This window comes from Leuresthes tenuis, unplaced genomic scaffold (genome assembly GCF_036924035.1).
Source record: "Leuresthes tenuis unplaced genomic scaffold, fLeuTen1.0.hap1 SCAF_5, whole genome shotgun sequence".
NCBI lineage: Eukaryota > Metazoa > Chordata > Actinopteri > Atheriniformes > Atherinopsidae > Leuresthes > Leuresthes tenuis.
The window spans coordinates 18,612,737-18,630,706 of NW_027325359.1; the positions used below are offsets into that span (position 1 = coordinate 18,612,737).

Genomic DNA, 17,970 nt, shown 5'->3' on the forward strand with positions numbered 1-17,970 from the left:
GAACACAATTGGCCCTTTTTAACTAGTACCTACTCCACTAGACTTGATCCGACTCAGCTTTTAGGGTTTTCCATGAGGTAGTACCGCCTGGCACCAGGTGGTACAGTTTTAGCACCTACTTGGCTAAGTCTACGTTCAAATATTCACAATGACATCGGAACACAATTGGCCCTTTTTAACTAGTACCTACTCCACTCAACTTGATCCGACTAAGCTTTTAGGGTTTTCCATGAGGTAGTACCGCCTGGCACCAGGTGGTACAGTTTTAGCACCTACTTGGCTAAGTCTATGTTCAAAGATTCACAATGACATCGGAACACAATTGGCCCTTTTTAACTAGTACCTACTCCACTCAACTTGATCCGACTCAGCTTTTAGGGTTTTCCATGAGGTCGTGCCGCCTGGCACCAGGTGGTACAGTTTTAGCACCTACTTGGGTAAGTCTACGTTCAAAGATTCAGAATGACATCGGAACACAATTGGCCCTTTTTAACTAGTACCTACTCCACTCAACTTGATCCGACTCAGCTTTTAGGGTTTTCCATGAGGTAGTACCGCCTGGCACCAGGTGGTACAGTTTTAGCACCTACTTGGCTAAGTCTACGTTCAAAGATTCACAATGACATCGGAACACAATTGGCCTTTTTAACTAGTACCTACTCCCCTCGACTTTATCCGACTAAGCTTTTAGGGTTTTCCATGAGGTAGTACCGCCTGGCACCAGGTGGTACAGTTTTAGCACCTACTTGGCTAAGTCTACGTTCAAAGATTCTGAATGACATCGGAACACAATTGGCCCTTTTTAACTAGTACCTACTCCACTCAACTTGATCCGACTCAGCTTTTAGGGTTTTCCATGAGGTAGTACCGCCTGGCACCAGGTGGTAAAATTTTAGCACCTACTTGGCTAACTCTACGTTCAAAGATTCAGAATGAAATCGGAACACAATTGGTCCTTTTTGACTAGTACCTACTCCACTCGACTTTATCCGACTAAGCTTTAAGGGTTTTCCATGAGGTAGTACCGCCTGGCACCAGGTGGTACAGTTATAGCACCTACTTGGGTAAGTCTACGTTCAAAGATTCAGAATAACATCGGAACACAATTGGCCCTTTTTAACTAGTACCTACTCCACTCGACTTGATCCGACTCAGCTTTTAGGGTTTTCCATGAGGTAGTACCGCCTGGCACCAGGTGGTACAATTTTAGCACCTACTTGGCTAACTCTATCTTCACAGATTCAGAATGACATCGGAAAACAATTGGTCCTTTTTAACTAGTACCTACTCCACTCAACTTTATCCGACTAAGCTTTTAGGGTTTTCCATGAGGTAGTACCACCTGGCACCACGTGGTACAATTTTAGCAACTACTTGATCGGGGTCAAGCTGAGTCGAGCCGAAAATTTGACGTCAAGAGACTGCAGGCCACTGATTGGACAGGGAGTGATGTCAGCGGATCAGTTATGAAAGCCACTCCTTCACAAGGACCCGGCAACAGCGACCATACGATTTTATTTATTTTGTGATCGTCCACGAGGTGAATTGCTAGACGCAAAGCCATACACCAAGCAGCAGGCATTCCTTCTCCTCGATGTCCTAAATCATTGTGTCATGTTTGTGTCACATACAAATGATGTCACGGGACTTTTGGACTATTGCTATAGAGACCCCACCCACATTGAGGTGGTAGAAAGAGGCCATGGATCGGTATTGAGATTTTCCTTGTTTTGTTTTAAAATGTAGGGTCATGCTTGTTCAAACGGGGAATACAGAAATGACATGGGCCCACATATCGTTCTTGCACAGGTTTTAGTGTTTTAGAATGATATTGTGCATTTCAGGAGGTTTGTGTCCATTCAAAGAGGTACCACTGTGGACGCTGTGATGGTAGGAACAGAGTTGAACATTGATGGATGAAACATCTTTTGGTTATTAAAACTGCTACGCCCAACGTGGGGCTCGAACCCACTACCCTGAGATTAAGAGTCTCATGCTCTACCGACTGAGCTAGCCAGGCCATTCACACCTGAATAAACATGCCTTTCGAAAAAAAAATAAGGTAAAAAAGAAAGCTAAGTCTATCTTCACAGATTCAGAATGACATCGGAACACAATTGGCCCTTTTTAACTAGTACCTACTCCCCTCGACTTTATCCGACTAAGCTTTTAGGGTTTTCCATGAGGTAGTACCGCCTGGCACCAGATGGTACAGTTTTAGCACCTACTTGGGTAAGTCTACGTTCAAAGATTCAGAATGACATCGGAACACAATTGGCCCTTTTTAACTAGTACCTACTCCACTCGACTTGATCCGACTCAGCTTTTAGGGTTTTCCATGAGGTCGTGCCGCCTGGCACCAGATGGTACAATTTTAGCACCTACTTTGCTAAGTCTACGTTCAAAGATTCACAATGACATCGGAACACAATTGGCCCTTTTTAACTAGTACCTACTCCACTCAACTTGATCCGACTCAGCTTTTAGGGTTTTCCATGAGGTAGTACCGCCTGGCACCAGGTGGTACAATTTTAGCACCTACTTGGCTAACTCTACGTTCAAAGATTCACAATGACATCGGAACACAATTGGTCCTTTTTAACTAGTATCTACTCCACTCGACTTGATCCGACTAAGCTTTTAGGGTTTTCCATGAGGTAGTACCGCCTGGCACCAGATGGTACAGTTTTAGCACCTACTTGGGTAAGTCTACGTTCAAAGATTCAGAATGACATCGGAACACAATTGGCCCTTTTTAACTAGTACCTACTCCACTCAACTTGATCCGACTCAGCTTTTAGGGTTTTCCATGAGGTAGTACCGCCTGGCACCAGGTGGTACAGTTTTAGCACCTACTTGGCTAAGTCTACGTTCAAAGATTCAGAATGACATCGGAACACAATTGGCCCTTTTTAACTAGTACCTACTCCACTCAACTTGATCCGACTCAGCTTTTAGGGTTTTCCATGAGGTAGTACCGCCTGGCACCAGGTGGTAAAATTTTAGCACCTACTTGGCTAACTCTACGTTCAAAGATTCAGAATGACATCGGAACACAATTGGTCCTTTTTGACTAGTACCTACTCCACTCAACTTGATCCGACTAAGCTTTTAGGGTTTTCCATGAGGTAGTACCGCCTGGCACCAGGTGGTACAGTTTTAGCACCTACTTGGGTAAGTCTACGTTCAAAGATTCAGAATAACATCGGAACACAATTGGCCCTTTTTAACTAGTACCTACTCCACTCGACTTGATCCGACTAAGCTTTTAGGGTTTTCCATGAGGTAGTACCGCCTGGCACCAGGTGGTACAGTTTTAGTACCTACTTGGCTAACTCTACGTTCAAAGATTCAGAATAACATTGGAACACAATTGGCCCTTTTTAACTAGTACCTACTCCACTCGACTTGATCCGACTCAGCTTTTAGGGTTTTCCATGAGGTAGTACCGCCTGGCACCAGGTGGTACAGTTTTAGCACCTACTTGGATAAGTCTACGTTCAAAGATTCAGAATGGCATCGGAACACAATTGGCCCTTTTTAACTAGTACCTACTCCACTCAACTTGATCCGACTCAGCTTTTAGGGTTTTCCATGAGGTAGTACCGCCTGGCACCAGGTGGTACAGTTTTAGCACCTACTTGGATAAGTCTACGTTCAAAGATTCAGAATGGCATCGGAACACAATTGGCCCTTTTTAACTAGTACCTACTCCACTCAACTTGATCCGACTCAGCTTTTAGGGTTTTCCATGAGGTAGTACCGCCTGGCACCAGGTGGTACAGTTTTAGCACCTACTTGGCTAAGTCTACGTTCAAAGATTCACAATGACATCGGAACACAATTGGCCCTTTTTAACTAGTACCTACTCCACTCAACTTGATCCGACTAAGCTTTTAGGGCTTTCCATGAGGTAGTACCGCCTGGCACCAGGTGGTACAGTTTTAGCACCTACTTGGGTAAGTCTACGTTCAAAGATTCAGAATAACATCGGAACACAATTGGCCCTTTTTAACTAGTACCTACTCCACTCGACTTGATCCGACTAAGCTTTTAGGGTTTTCCATGAGGTAGTACCACCTGGCACCAGGTGGTACAGTTTTAGTACCTACTTGGCTAACTCTACGTTCAAAGATTCAGAATAACATCGGAACACAATTGGCCCTTTTTAACTAGTACCTACTCCACTCGACTTGATCCGACTCAGCTTTTAGGGTTTTCCATGAGGTAGTACCGCCTGGCACCAGGTGGTACAGTTTTAGCACCTACTTGGATAAGTCTACGTTCAAAGATTCAGAATGGCATCGGAACACAATTGGCCCTTTTTAACTAGTACCTACTCCACTAGACTTGATCCGACTCAGCTTTTAGGGTTTTCCATGAGGTAGTACCGCCTGGCACCAGGTGGTACAGTTTTAGCACCTACTTGGCTAAGTCTACGTTCAAATATTCACAATGACATCGGAACACAATTGGCCCTTTTTAACTAGTACCTACTCCACTCAACTTGATCCGACTAAGCTTTTAGGGTTTTCCATGAGGTAGTACCGCCTGGCACCAGGTGGTACAGTTTTAGCACCTACTTGGCTAAGTCTATGTTCAAAGATTCACAATGACATCGGAACACAATTGGCCCTTTTTAACTAGTACCTACTCCACTCAACTTGATCCGACTCAGCTTTTAGGGTTTTCCATGAGGTCGTGCCGCCTGGCACCAGGTGGTACAGTTTTAGCACCTACTTGGGTAAGTCTACGTTCAAAGATTCAGAATGACATCGGAACACAATTGGCCCTTTTTAACTAGTACCTACTCCACTCAACTTGATCCGACTCAGCTTTTAGGGTTTTCCATGAGGTAGTACCGCCTGGCACCAGGTGGTACAGTTTTAGCACCTACTTGGCTAAGTCTACGTTCAAAGATTCACAATGACATCGGAACACAATTGGCCTTTTTAACTAGTACCTACTCCCCTCGACTTTATCCGACTAAGCTTTTAGGGTTTTCCATGAGGTAGTACCGCCTGGCACCAGGTGGTACAGTTTTAGCACCTACTTGGCTAAGTCTACGTTCAAAGATTCTGAATGACATCGGAACACAATTGGCCCTTTTTAACTAGTACCTACTCCACTCAACTTGATCCGACTCAGCTTTTAGGGTTTTCCATGAGGTAGTACCGCCTGGCACCAGGTGGTAAAATTTTAGCACCTACTTGGCTAACTCTACGTTCAAAGATTCAGAATGAAATCGGAACACAATTGGTCCTTTTTGACTAGTACCTACTCCACTCGACTTTATCCGACTAAGCTTTAAGGGTTTTCCATGAGGTAGTACCGCCTGGCACCAGGTGGTACAGTTATAGCACCTACTTGGGTAAGTCTACGTTCAAAGATTCAGAATAACATCGGAACACAATTGGCCCTTTTTAACTAGTACCTACTCCACTCGACTTGATCCGACTCAGCTTTTAGGGTTTTCCATGAGGTAGTACCGCCTGGCACCAGGTGGTACAATTTTAGCACCTACTTGGCTAACTCTATCTTCACAGATTCAGAATGACATCGGAAAACAATTGGTCCTTTTTAACTAGTACCTACTCCACTCAACTTTATCCGACTAAGCTTTTAGGGTTTTCCATGAGGTAGTACCACCTGGCACCACGTGGTACAATTTTAGCAACTACTTGATCGGGGTCAAGCTGAGTCGAGCCGAAAATTTGACGTCAAGAGACTGCAGGCCACTGATTGGACAGGGAGTGATGTCAGCGGATCAGTTATGAAAGCCACTCCTTCACAAGGACCCGGCAACAGCGACCATACGATTTTATTTATTTTGTGATCGTCCACGAGGTGAATTGCTAGACGCAAAGCCATACACCAAGCAGCAGGCATTCCTTCTCCTCGATGTCCTAAATCATTGTGTCATGTTTGTGTCACATACAAATGATGTCACGGGACTTTTGGACTATTGCTATAGAGACCCCACCCACATTGAGGTGGTAGAAAGAGGCCATGGATCGGTATTGAGATTTTCCTTGTTTTGTTTTAAAATGTAGGGTCATGCTTGTTCAAACGGGGAATACAGAAATGACATGGGCCCACATATCGTTCTTGCACAGGTTTTAGTGTTTTAGAATGATATTGTGCATTTCAGGAGGTTTGTGTCCATTCAAAGAGGTACCACTGTGGACGCTGTGATGGTAGGAACAGAGTTGAACATTGATGGATGAAACATCTTTTGGTTATTAAAACTGCTACGCCCAACGTGGGGCTCGAACCCACGACCCTGAGATTAAGAGTCTCATGCTCTACCGACTGAGCTAGCCAGGCCATTCACACCTGAATAAACATGCCTTTCGTAAAAAAAATAAGGTAAAAAAGAAAGCTAAGTCTATCTTCACAGATTCAGAATGACATCGGAACACAATTGGCCCTTTTTAACTAGTACCTACTCCCCTCGACTTTATCCGACTAAGCTTTTAGGGTTTTCCATGAGGTAGTACCGCCTGGCACCAGATGGTACAGTTTTAGCACCTACTTGGGTAAGTCTACGTTCAAAGATTCAGAATGACATCGGAACACAATTGGCCCTTTTTAACTAGTACCTACTCCACTCGACTTTATCCGACTAAGCTTTTAGGGTTTTCCATGAGGTCGTGCCGCCTGGCACCAGATGGTACAATTTTAGCACCTACTTGGCTAAGTCTACGTTCAAAGATTCACAATGACATCGGAACACAATTGGCCCTTTTTAACTAGTACCTACTCCACTCAACTTGATCCGACTCAGCTTTTAGGGTTTTCCATGAGGTAGTACCGCCTGGCACCAGGTGGTACAATTTTAGCACCTACTTGGCTAACTCTACGTTCAAAGATTCACAATGACATCGGAACACAATTGGCCCTTTTTAACTAGTACCTACTCCCCTCGACTTTATCCGACTAAGCTTTTAGGGTTTTCCATGAGGTAGTACCGCCTGGCACCAGATGGTACAGTTTTAGCACCTACTTGGGTAAGTCTACGTTCAAAGATTCAGAATGACATCGGAACACAATTGGCCCTTTTTAACTAGTACCTACTCCACTCGACTTTATCCGACTAAGCTTTTAGGGTTTTCCATGAGGTCGTGCCGCCTGGCACCAGATGGTACAATTTTAGCACCTACTTGGCTAAGTCTACGTTCAAAGATTCACAATGACATCGGAACACAATTGGCCCTTTTTAACTAGTACCTACTCCACTCAACTTGATCCGACTCAGCTTTTAGGGTTTTCCATGAGGTAGTACCGCCTGGCACCAGGTGGTACAATTTTAGCACCTACTTGGCTAACTCTACGTTCAAAGATTCACAATGACATCGGAACACAATTGGTCCTTTTTAACTAGTACCTACTCCACTCGACTTGATCCGACTAAGCTTTTAGGGTTTTCCATGAGGTAGTACCGCCTGGCACCAGATGGTACAGTTTTAGCACCTACTTGGGTAAGTCTACGTTCAAAGATTCAGAATGACATCGGAACACAATTGGCCCTTTTTAACTAGTACCTACTCCACTCAACTTGATCCGACTCAGCTTTTAGGGTTTTCCATGAGGTAGTACCGCCTGGCACCAGGTGGTACAGTTTTAGCACCTACTTGGCTAAGTCTACGTTCAAAGATTCAGAATGACATCGGAACACAATTGGCCCTTTTTAACTAGTACCTACTCCACTCAACTTGATCCGACTCAGCTTTTAGGGTTTTCCATGAGGTAGTACCGCCTGGCACCAGGTGGTAAAATTTTAGCACCTACTTGGCTAACTCTACGTTAAAAGATTCAGAATGACATCGGAACACAATTGGTCCTTTTTGACTAGTACCTACTCCACTCAACTTGATCCGACTAAGCTTTTAGGGTTTTCCATGAGGTAGTACCGCCTGGCACCAGGTGGTACAGTTTTAGCACCTACTTGGGTAAGTCTACGTTCAAAGATTCAGAATAACATCGGAACACAATTGGCCCTTTTTAACTAGTACCTACTCCACTCGACTTGATCCGACTAAGCTTTTAGGGTTTTCCATGAGGTAGTACCGCCTGGCACCAGGTGGTACAGTTTTAGTACCTACTTGGCTAACTCTACGTTCAAAGATTCAGAATAACATTGGAACACAATTGGCCCTTTTTAACTAGTACCTACTCCACTCGACTTGATCCGACTCAGCTTTTAGGGTTTTCCATGAGGTAGTACCGCCTGGCACCAGGTGGTACAGTTTTAGCACCTACTTGGATAAGTCTACGTTCAAAGATTCAGAATGGCATCGGAACACAATTGGCCCTTTTTAACTAGTACCTACTCCACTCAACTTGATCCGACTCAGCTTTTAGGGTTTTCCATGAGGTAGTACCGCCTGGCACCAGGTGGTACAGTTTTAGCACCTACTTGGATAAGTCTACGTTCAAAGATTCAGAATGGCATCGGAACACAATTGGCCCTTTTTAACTAGTACCTACTCCACTCAACTTGATCCGACTCAGCTTTTAGGGTTTTCCATGAGGTAGTACCGCCTGGCACCAGATGGTACAGTTTTAGCACCTACTTGGGTAAGTCTACGTTCAAAGATTCAGAATGACATCGGAACACAATTGGCCCTTTTTAACTAGTACCTACTCCACTCGACTTGATCCGACTAAGCTTTTAGGGTTTTCCATGAGGTAGTACCGCCTGGCACCAGGTGGTACAGTTTTAGTACCTACTTGGCTAACTCTACGTTCAAAGATTCAGAATAACATTGGAACACAATTGGCCCTTTTTAACTAGTACCTACTCCACTCGACTTGATCCGACTCAGCTTTTAGGGTTTTCCATGAGGTAGTACCGCCTGGCACCAGGTGGTACAGTTTTAGCACCTACTTGGATAAGTCTACGTTCAAAGATTCAGAATGGCATCGGAACACAATTGGCCCTTTTTAACTAGTACCTACTCCACTCAACTTGATCCGACTCAGCTTTTAGGGTTTTCCATGAGGTAGTACCGCCTGGCACCAGGTGGTACAGTTTTAGCACCTACTTGGATAAGTCTACGTTCAAAGATTCAGAATGGCATCGGAACACAATTGGCCCTTTTTAACTAGTACCTACTCCACTCAACTTGATCCGACTCAGCTTTTAGGGTTTTCCATGAGGTAGTACCGCCTGGCACCAGGTGGTACAGTTTTAGCACCTACTTGGCTAAGTCTACGTTCAAAGATTCACAATGACATCGGAACACAATTGGCCCTTTTTAACTAGTACCTACTCCACTCAACTTGATCCGACTAAGCTTTTAGGGCTTTCCATGAGGTAGTACCGCCTGGCACCAGGTGGTACAGTTTTAGCACCTACTTGGGTAAGTCTACGTTCAAAGATTCAGAATAACATCGGAACACAATTGGCCCTTTTTAACTAGTACCTACTCCACTCGACTTGATCCGACTAAGCTTTTAGGGTTTTCCATGAGGTAGTACCACCTGGCACCAGGTGGTACAGTTTTAGTACCTACTTGGCTAACTCTACGTTCAAAGATTCAGAATAACATCGGAACACAATTGGCCCTTTTTAACTAGTACCTACTCCACTCGACTTGATCCGACTCAGCTTTTAGGGTTTTCCATGAGGTAGTACCGCCTGGCACCAGGTGGTACAGTTTTAGCACCTACTTGGATAAGTCTACGTTCAAAGATTCAGAATGGCATCGGAACACAATTGGCCCTTTTTAACTAGTACCTACTCCACTAGACTTGATCCGACTCAGCTTTTAGGGTTTTCCATGAGGTAGTACCGCCTGGCACCAGGTGGTACAGTTTTAGCACCTACTTGGCTAAGTCTACGTTCAAATATTCACAATGACATCGGAACACAATTGGCCCTTTTTAACTAGTACCTACTCCACTCAACTTGATCCGACTAAGCTTTTAGGGTTTTCCATGAGGTAGTACCGCCTGGCACCAGGTGGTACAGTTTTAGCACCTACTTGGCTAAGTCTATGTTCAAAGATTCACAATGACATCGGAACACAATTGGCCCTTTTTAACTAGTACCTACTCCACTCAACTTGATCCGACTCAGCTTTTAGGGTTTTCCATGAGGTCGTGCCGCCTGGCACCAGGTGGTACAGTTTTAGCACCTACTTGGGTAAGTCTACGTTCAAAGATTCAGAATGACATCGGAACACAATTGGCCCTTTTTAACTAGTACCTACTCCACTCAACTTGATCCGACTCAGCTTTTAGGGTTTTCCATGAGGTAGTACCGCCTGGCACCAGGTGGTACAGTTTTAGCACCTACTTGGCTAAGTCTACGTTCAAAGATTCACAATGACATCGGAACACAATTGGCCTTTTTAACTAGTACCTACTCCCCTCGACTTTATCCGACTAAGCTTTTAGGGTTTTCCATGAGGTAGTACCGCCTGGCACCAGGTGGTACAGTTTTAGCACCTACTTGGCTAAGTCTACGTTCAAAGATTCTGAATGACATCGGAACACAATTGGCCCTTTTTAACTAGTACCTACTCCACTCAACTTGATCCGACTCAGCTTTTAGGGTTTTCCATGAGGTAGTACCGCCTGGCACCAGGTGGTAAAATTTTAGCACCTACTTGGCTAACTCTACGTTCAAAGATTCAGAATGAAATCGGAACACAATTGGTCCTTTTTGACTAGTACCTACTCCACTCGACTTTATCCGACTAAGCTTTAAGGGTTTTCCATGAGGTAGTACCGCCTGGCACCAGGTGGTACAGTTATAGCACCTACTTGGGTAAGTCTACGTTCAAAGATTCAGAATAACATCGGAACACAATTGGCCCTTTTTAACTAGTACCTACTCCACTCGACTTGATCCGACTCAGCTTTTAGGGTTTTCCATGAGGTAGTACCGCCTGGCACCAGGTGGTACAATTTTAGCACCTACTTGGCTAACTCTATCTTCACAGATTCAGAATGACATCGGAAAACAATTGGTCCTTTTTAACTAGTACCTACTCCACTCAACTTTATCCGACTAAGCTTTTAGGGTTTTCCATGAGGTAGTACCACCTGGCACCACGTGGTACAATTTTAGCAACTACTTGATCGGGGTCAAGCTGAGTCGAGCCGAAAATTTGACGTCAAGAGACTGCAGGCCACTGATTGGACAGGGAGTGATGTCAGCGGATCAGTTATGAAAGCCACTCCTTCACAAGGACCCGGCAACAGCGACCATACGATTTTATTTATTTTGTGATCGTCCACGAGGTGAATTGCTAGACGCAAAGCCATACACCAAGCAGCAGGCATTCCTTCTCCTCGATGTCCTAAATCATTGTGTCATGTTTGTGTCACATACAAATGATGTCACGGGACTTTTGGACTATTGCTATAGAGACCCCACCCACATTGAGGTGGTAGAAAGAGGCCATGGATCGGTATTGAGATTTTCCTTGTTTTGTTTTAAAATGTAGGGTCATGCTTGTTCAAACGGGGAATACAGAAATGACATGGGCCCACATATCGTTCTTGCACAGGTTTTAGTGTTTTAGAATGATATTGTGCATTTCAGGAGGTTTGTGTCCATTCAAAGAGGTACCACTGTGGACGCTGTGATGGTAGGAACAGAGTTGAACATTGATGGATGAAACATCTTTTGGTTATTAAAACTGCTACGCCCAACGTGGGGCTCGAACCCACGACCCTGAGATTAAGAGTCTCATGCTCTACCGACTGAGCTAGCCAGGCCATTCACACCTGAATAAACATGCCTTTCGTAAAAAAAATAAGGTAAAAAAGAAAGCTAAGTCTATCTTCACAGATTCAGAATGACATCGGAACACAATTGGCCCTTTTTAACTAGTACCTACTCCCCTCGACTTTATCCGACTAAGCTTTTAGGGTTTTCCATGAGGTAGTACCGCCTGGCACCAGATGGTACAGTTTTAGCACCTACTTGGGTAAGTCTACGTTCAAAGATTCAGAATGACATCGGAACACAATTGGCCCTTTTTAACTAGTACCTACTCCACTCGACTTTATCCGACTAAGCTTTTAGGGTTTTCCATGAGGTCGTGCCGCCTGGCACCAGATGGTACAATTTTAGCACCTACTTGGCTAAGTCTACGTTCAAAGATTCACAATGACATCGGAACACAATTGGCCCTTTTTAACTAGTACCTACTCCACTCAACTTGATCCGACTCAGCTTTTAGGGTTTTCCATGAGGTAGTACCGCCTGGCACCAGGTGGTACAATTTTAGCACCTACTTGGCTAACTCTACGTTCAAAGATTCACAATGACATCGGAACACAATTGGCCCTTTTTAACTAGTACCTACTCCCCTCGACTTTATCCGACTAAGCTTTTAGGGTTTTCCATGAGGTAGTACCGCCTGGCACCAGATGGTACAGTTTTAGCACCTACTTGGGTAAGTCTACGTTCAAAGATTCAGAATGACATCGGAACACAATTGGCCCTTTTTAACTAGTACCTACTCCACTCGACTTTATCCGACTAAGCTTTTAGGGTTTTCCATGAGGTCGTGCCGCCTGGCACCAGATGGTACAATTTTAGCACCTACTTGGCTAAGTCTACGTTCAAAGATTCACAATGACATCGGAACACAATTGGCCCTTTTTAACTAGTACCTACTCCACTCAACTTGATCCGACTCAGCTTTTAGGGTTTTCCATGAGGTAGTACCGCCTGGCACCAGGTGGTACAATTTTAGCACCTACTTGGCTAACTCTACGTTCAAAGATTCACAATGACATCGGAACACAATTGGTCCTTTTTAACTAGTACCTACTCCACTCGACTTGATCCGACTAAGCTTTTAGGGTTTTCCATGAGGTAGTACCGCCTGGCACCAGATGGTACAGTTTTAGCACCTACTTGGGTAAGTCTACGTTCAAAGATTCAGAATGACATCGGAACACAATTGGCCCTTTTTAACTAGTACCTACTCCACTCAACTTGATCCGACTCAGCTTTTAGGGTTTTCCATGAGGTAGTACCGCCTGGCACCAGGTGGTACAGTTTTAGCACCTACTTGGCTAAGTCTACGTTCAAAGATTCAGAATGACATCGGAACACAATTGGCCCTTTTTAACTAGTACCTACTCCACTCAACTTGATCCGACTCAGCTTTTAGGGTTTTCCATGAGGTAGTACCGCCTGGCACCAGGTGGTAAAATTTTAGCACCTACTTGGCTAACTCTACGTTAAAAGATTCAGAATGACATCGGAACACAATTGGTCCTTTTTGACTAGTACCTACTCCACTCAACTTGATCCGACTAAGCTTTTAGGGTTTTCCATGAGGTAGTACCGCCTGGCACCAGGTGGTACAGTTTTAGCACCTACTTGGGTAAGTCTACGTTCAAAGATTCAGAATAACATCGGAACACAATTGGCCCTTTTTAACTAGTACCTACTCCACTCGACTTGATCCGACTAAGCTTTTAGGGTTTTCCATGAGGTAGTACCGCCTGGCACCAGGTGGTACAGTTTTAGTACCTACTTGGCTAACTCTACGTTCAAAGATTCAGAATAACATTGGAACACAATTGGCCCTTTTTAACTAGTACCTACTCCACTCGACTTGATCCGACTCAGCTTTTAGGGTTTTCCATGAGGTAGTACCGCCTGGCACCAGGTGGTACAGTTTTAGCACCTACTTGGATAAGTCTACGTTCAAAGATTCAGAATGGCATCGGAACACAATTGGCCCTTTTTAACTAGTACCTACTCCACTCAACTTGATCCGACTCAGCTTTTAGGGTTTTCCATGAGGTAGTACCGCCTGGCACCAGGTGGTACAGTTTTAGCACCTACTTGGATAAGTCTACGTTCAAAGATTCAGAATGGCATCGGAACACAATTGGCCCTTTTTAACTAGTACCTACTCCACTCAACTTGATCCGACTCAGCTTTTAGGGTTTTCCATGAGGTAGTACCGCCTGGCACCAGGTGGTACAGTTTTAGCACCTACTTGGCTAAGTCTACGTTCAAAGATTCACAATGACATCGGAACACAATTGGCCCTTTTTAACTAGTACCTACTCCACTCGACTTGATCCGACTAAGCTTTTAGGGTTTTCCATGAGGTAGTACCACCTGGCACCAGGTGGTACAGTTTTAGTACCTACTTGGCTAACTCTACGTTCAAAGATTCAGAATAACATCGGAACACAATTGGCCCTTTTTAACTAGTACCTACTCCACTCGACTTGATCCGACTCAGCTTTTAGGGTTTTCCATGAGGTAGTACCGCCTGGCACCAGGTGGTACAGTTTTAGCACCTACTTGGATAAGTCTACGTTCAAAGATTCAGAATGGCATCGGAACACAATTGGCCCTTTTTAACTAGTACCTACTCCACTAGACTTGATCCGACTCAGCTTTTAGGGTTTTCCATGAGGTAGTACCGCCTGGCACCAGGTGGTACAGTTTTAGCACCTACTTGGCTAAGTCTACGTTCAAATATTCACAATGACATCGGAACACAATTGGCCCTTTTTAACTAGTACCTACTCCACTCAACTTGATCCGACTAAGCTTTTAGGGTTTTCCATGAGGTAGTACCGCCTGGCACCAGGTGGTACAGTTTTAGCACCTACTTGGCTAAGTCTATGTTCAAAGATTCACAATGACATCGGAACACAATTGGCCCTTTTTAACTAGTACCTACTCCACTCAACTTGATCCGACTCAGCTTTTAGGGTTTTCCATGAGGTCGTGCCGCCTGGCACCAGGTGGTACAGTTTTAGCACCTACTTGGGTAAGTCTACGTTCAAAGATTCAGAATGACATCGGAACACAATTGGCCCTTTTTAACTAGTACCTACTCCACTCAACTTGATCCGACTCAGCTTTTAGGGTTTTCCATGAGGTAGTACCGCCTGGCACCAGGTGGTACAGTTTTAGCACCTACTTGGCTAAGTCTACGTTCAAAGATTCACAATGACATCGGAACACAATTGGCCTTTTTAACTAGTACCTACTCCCCTCGACTTTATCCGACTAAGCTTTTAGGGTTTTCCATGAGGTAGTACCGCCTGGCACCAGGTGGTACAGTTTTAGCACCTACTTGGCTAAGTCTACGTTCAAAGATTCTGAATGACATCGGAACACAATTGGCCCTTTTTAACTAGTACCTACTCCACTCAACTTGATCCGACTCAGCTTTTAGGGTTTTCCATGAGGTAGTACCGCCTGGCACCAGGTGGTAAAATTTTAGCACCTACTTGGCTAACTCTACGTTCAAAGATTCAGAATGAAATCGGAACACAATTGGTCCTTTTTGACTAGTACCTACTCCACTCGACTTTATCCGACTAAGCTTTAAGGGTTTTCCATGAGGTAGTACCGCCTGGCACCAGGTGGTACAGTTATAGCACCTACTTGGGTAAGTCTACGTTCAAAGATTCAGAATAACATCGGAACACAATTGGCCCTTTTTAACTAGTACCTACTCCACTCGACTTGATCCGACTCAGCTTTTAGGGTTTTCCATGAGGTAGTACCGCCTGGCACCAGGTGGTACAATTTTAGCACCTACTTGGCTAACTCTATCTTCACAGATTCAGAATGACATCGGAAAACAATTGGTCCTTTTTAACTAGTACCTACTCCACTCAACTTTATCCGACTAAGCTTTTAGGGTTTTCCATGAGGTAGTACCACCTGGCACCACGTGGTACAATTTTAGCAACTACTTGATCGGGGTCAAGCTGAGTCGAGCCGAAAATTTGACGTCAAGAGACTGCAGGCCACTGATTGGACAGGGAGTGATGTCAGCGGATCAGTTATGAAAGCCACTCCTTCACAAGGACCCGGCAACAGCGACCATACGATTTTATTTATTTTGTGATCGTCCACGAGGTGAATTGCTAGACGCAAAGCCATACACCAAGCAGCAGGCATTCCTTCTCCTCGATGTCCTAAATCATTGTGTCATGTTTGTGTCACATACAAATGATGTCACGGGACTTTTGGACTATTGCTATAGAGACCCCACCCACATTGAGGTGGTAGAAAGAGGCCATGGATCGGTATTGAGATTTTCCTTGTTTTGTTTTAAAATGTAGTGTCATGCTTGTTCAAACGGGGAATACAGAAATGACATGGGCCCACATATCGTTCTTGCACAGGTTTTAGTGTTTTAGAATGATATTGTGCATTTCAGGAGGTTTGTGTCCATTCAAAGAGGTACCACTGTGGACGCTGTGATGGTAGGAACAGAGTTGAACATTGATGGATGAAACATCTTTTGGTTATTAAAACTGCTACGCCCAACGTGGGGCTCGAACCCACGACCCTGAGATTAAGAGTCTCATGCTCTACCGACTGAGCTAGCCAGGCCATTCACACCTGAATAAACATGCCTTTCGAAAAAAAAATAAGGTATAAAAGAAAGCTAAGTCTATCTTCACAGATTCAGAATGACATCGGAACACAATTGGCCCTTTTTAACTAGTACCTACTCCCCTCGACTTTATCCGACTAAGCTTTTAGGGTTTTCCATGAGGTAGTACCGCCTGGCACCAGATGGTACAGTTTTAGCACCTACTTGGGTAAGTCTACGTTCAAAGATTCAGAATGACATCGGAACACAATTGGCCCTTTTTAACTAGTACCTACTCCACTCGACTTTATCCGACTAAGCTTTTAGGGTTTTCCATGAGGTCGTGCCGCCTGGCACCAGATGGTACAATTTTAGCACCTACTTGGCTAAGTCTACGTTCAAAGATTCACAATGACATCGGAACACAATTGGCCCTTTTTAACTAGTACCTACTCCACACAACTTGATCCGACTCAGCTTTTAGGGTTTTCCATGAGGTAGTACCGCCTGGCACCAGGTGGTACAATTTTAGCACCTACTTGGCTAACTCTACGTTCAAAGATTCACAATGACATCGGAACACAATTGGTCCTTTTTAACTAGTACCTACTCCACTCGACTTGATCCGACTAAGCTTTTAGGGTTTTCCATGAGGTAGTACCGCCTGGCACCAGATGGTACAGTTTTAGCACCTACTTGGGTAAGTCTACGTTCAAAGATTCAGAATGACATCGGAACACAATTGGCCCTTTTTAACTAGTACCTACTCCACTCAACTTGATCCGACTCAGCTTTTAGGGTTTTCCATGAGGTAGTACCGCCTGGCACCAGGTGGTACAGTTTTAGCACCTACTTGGCTAAGTCTACGTTCAAAGATTCACAATGACATCGGAACACAATTGGCCCTTTTTAACTAGTACCTACTCCACTCAACTTGATCCGACTCAGCTTTTAGGGTTTTCCATGAGGTAGTACCGCCTGGCACCAGGTGGTACAGTTTTAGCACCTACTTGGGTAAGTCTACGTTCAAAGATTCAGAATAACATCGGAACACAATTGGCCCTTTTTAACTAGTACCTACTCCACTCAACTTTATCCGACTAAGCTTTTAGGGTTTTCCATGAGGTAGTACCGCCTGGCACCACGTGGTACAATTTTAGCAACTACTTGATCGGGGTCAAGCTGAGTCGAGCCGAAAATTTGACGTCAAGAGACTGCAGGCCACTGATTGGACAGGGAGTGATGTCAGCGGATCAGTTATGAAAGCCACTCCTTCACAAGGACCCGGCAACAGCGACCATACGATTTTATTTATTTTGTGATCGTCCACGAGGTGAATTGCTAGACGCAAAGCCATACACCAAGCAGCAGGCATTCCTTCTCCTCGATGTCCTAAATCATTGTGTCATGTTTGTGTCACATACAAATGATGTCACGGGACTTTTGGACTATTGCTATAGAGACCCCACCCACATTGAGGTGGTAGAAAGAGGCCATGGATCGGTATTGAGATTTTCCTTGTTTTGTTTTAAAATGTAGGGTCATGCTTGTTCAAACGGGGAATACAGAAATGACATGGGCCCACATATCGTTCTTGCACAGGTTTTAGTGTTTTAGAATGATATTGTGCATT

The 17,970-nt window shown here is 44.4% G+C and overlaps 1 protein-coding gene and 4 non-coding genes across 6 annotated transcripts in view; all 5 read right to left on the reverse strand.

Annotated features, from left to right (window-relative positions):
• The window catches only part of LOC140307486 (alpha-1,3-mannosyl-glycoprotein 4-beta-N-acetylglucosaminyltransferase C-like), a 208,815-nt gene that overhangs the window by 102,696 nt on the left and 88,149 nt on the right, over positions 1-17,970 (reverse strand). The gene's annotated exons all lie outside the window — the stretch shown is intronic.
• trnak-cuu (transfer RNA lysine (anticodon CUU)) lies at positions 1,948-2,020 on the reverse strand. Its single transcript has one exon. It is a non-coding gene; the product is annotated as a tRNA-Lys (tRNA).
• On the reverse strand, positions 6,255-6,327 carry trnak-cuu (transfer RNA lysine (anticodon CUU)). The gene has a single exon. It is a non-coding gene; the product is annotated as a tRNA-Lys (tRNA).
• On the reverse strand, positions 11,661-11,733 carry trnak-cuu (transfer RNA lysine (anticodon CUU)). Its single transcript has one exon. It is a non-coding gene; the product is annotated as a tRNA-Lys (tRNA).
• Positions 16,282-16,354, reverse strand: trnak-cuu (transfer RNA lysine (anticodon CUU)). Its single transcript has one exon. It is a non-coding gene; the product is annotated as a tRNA-Lys (tRNA).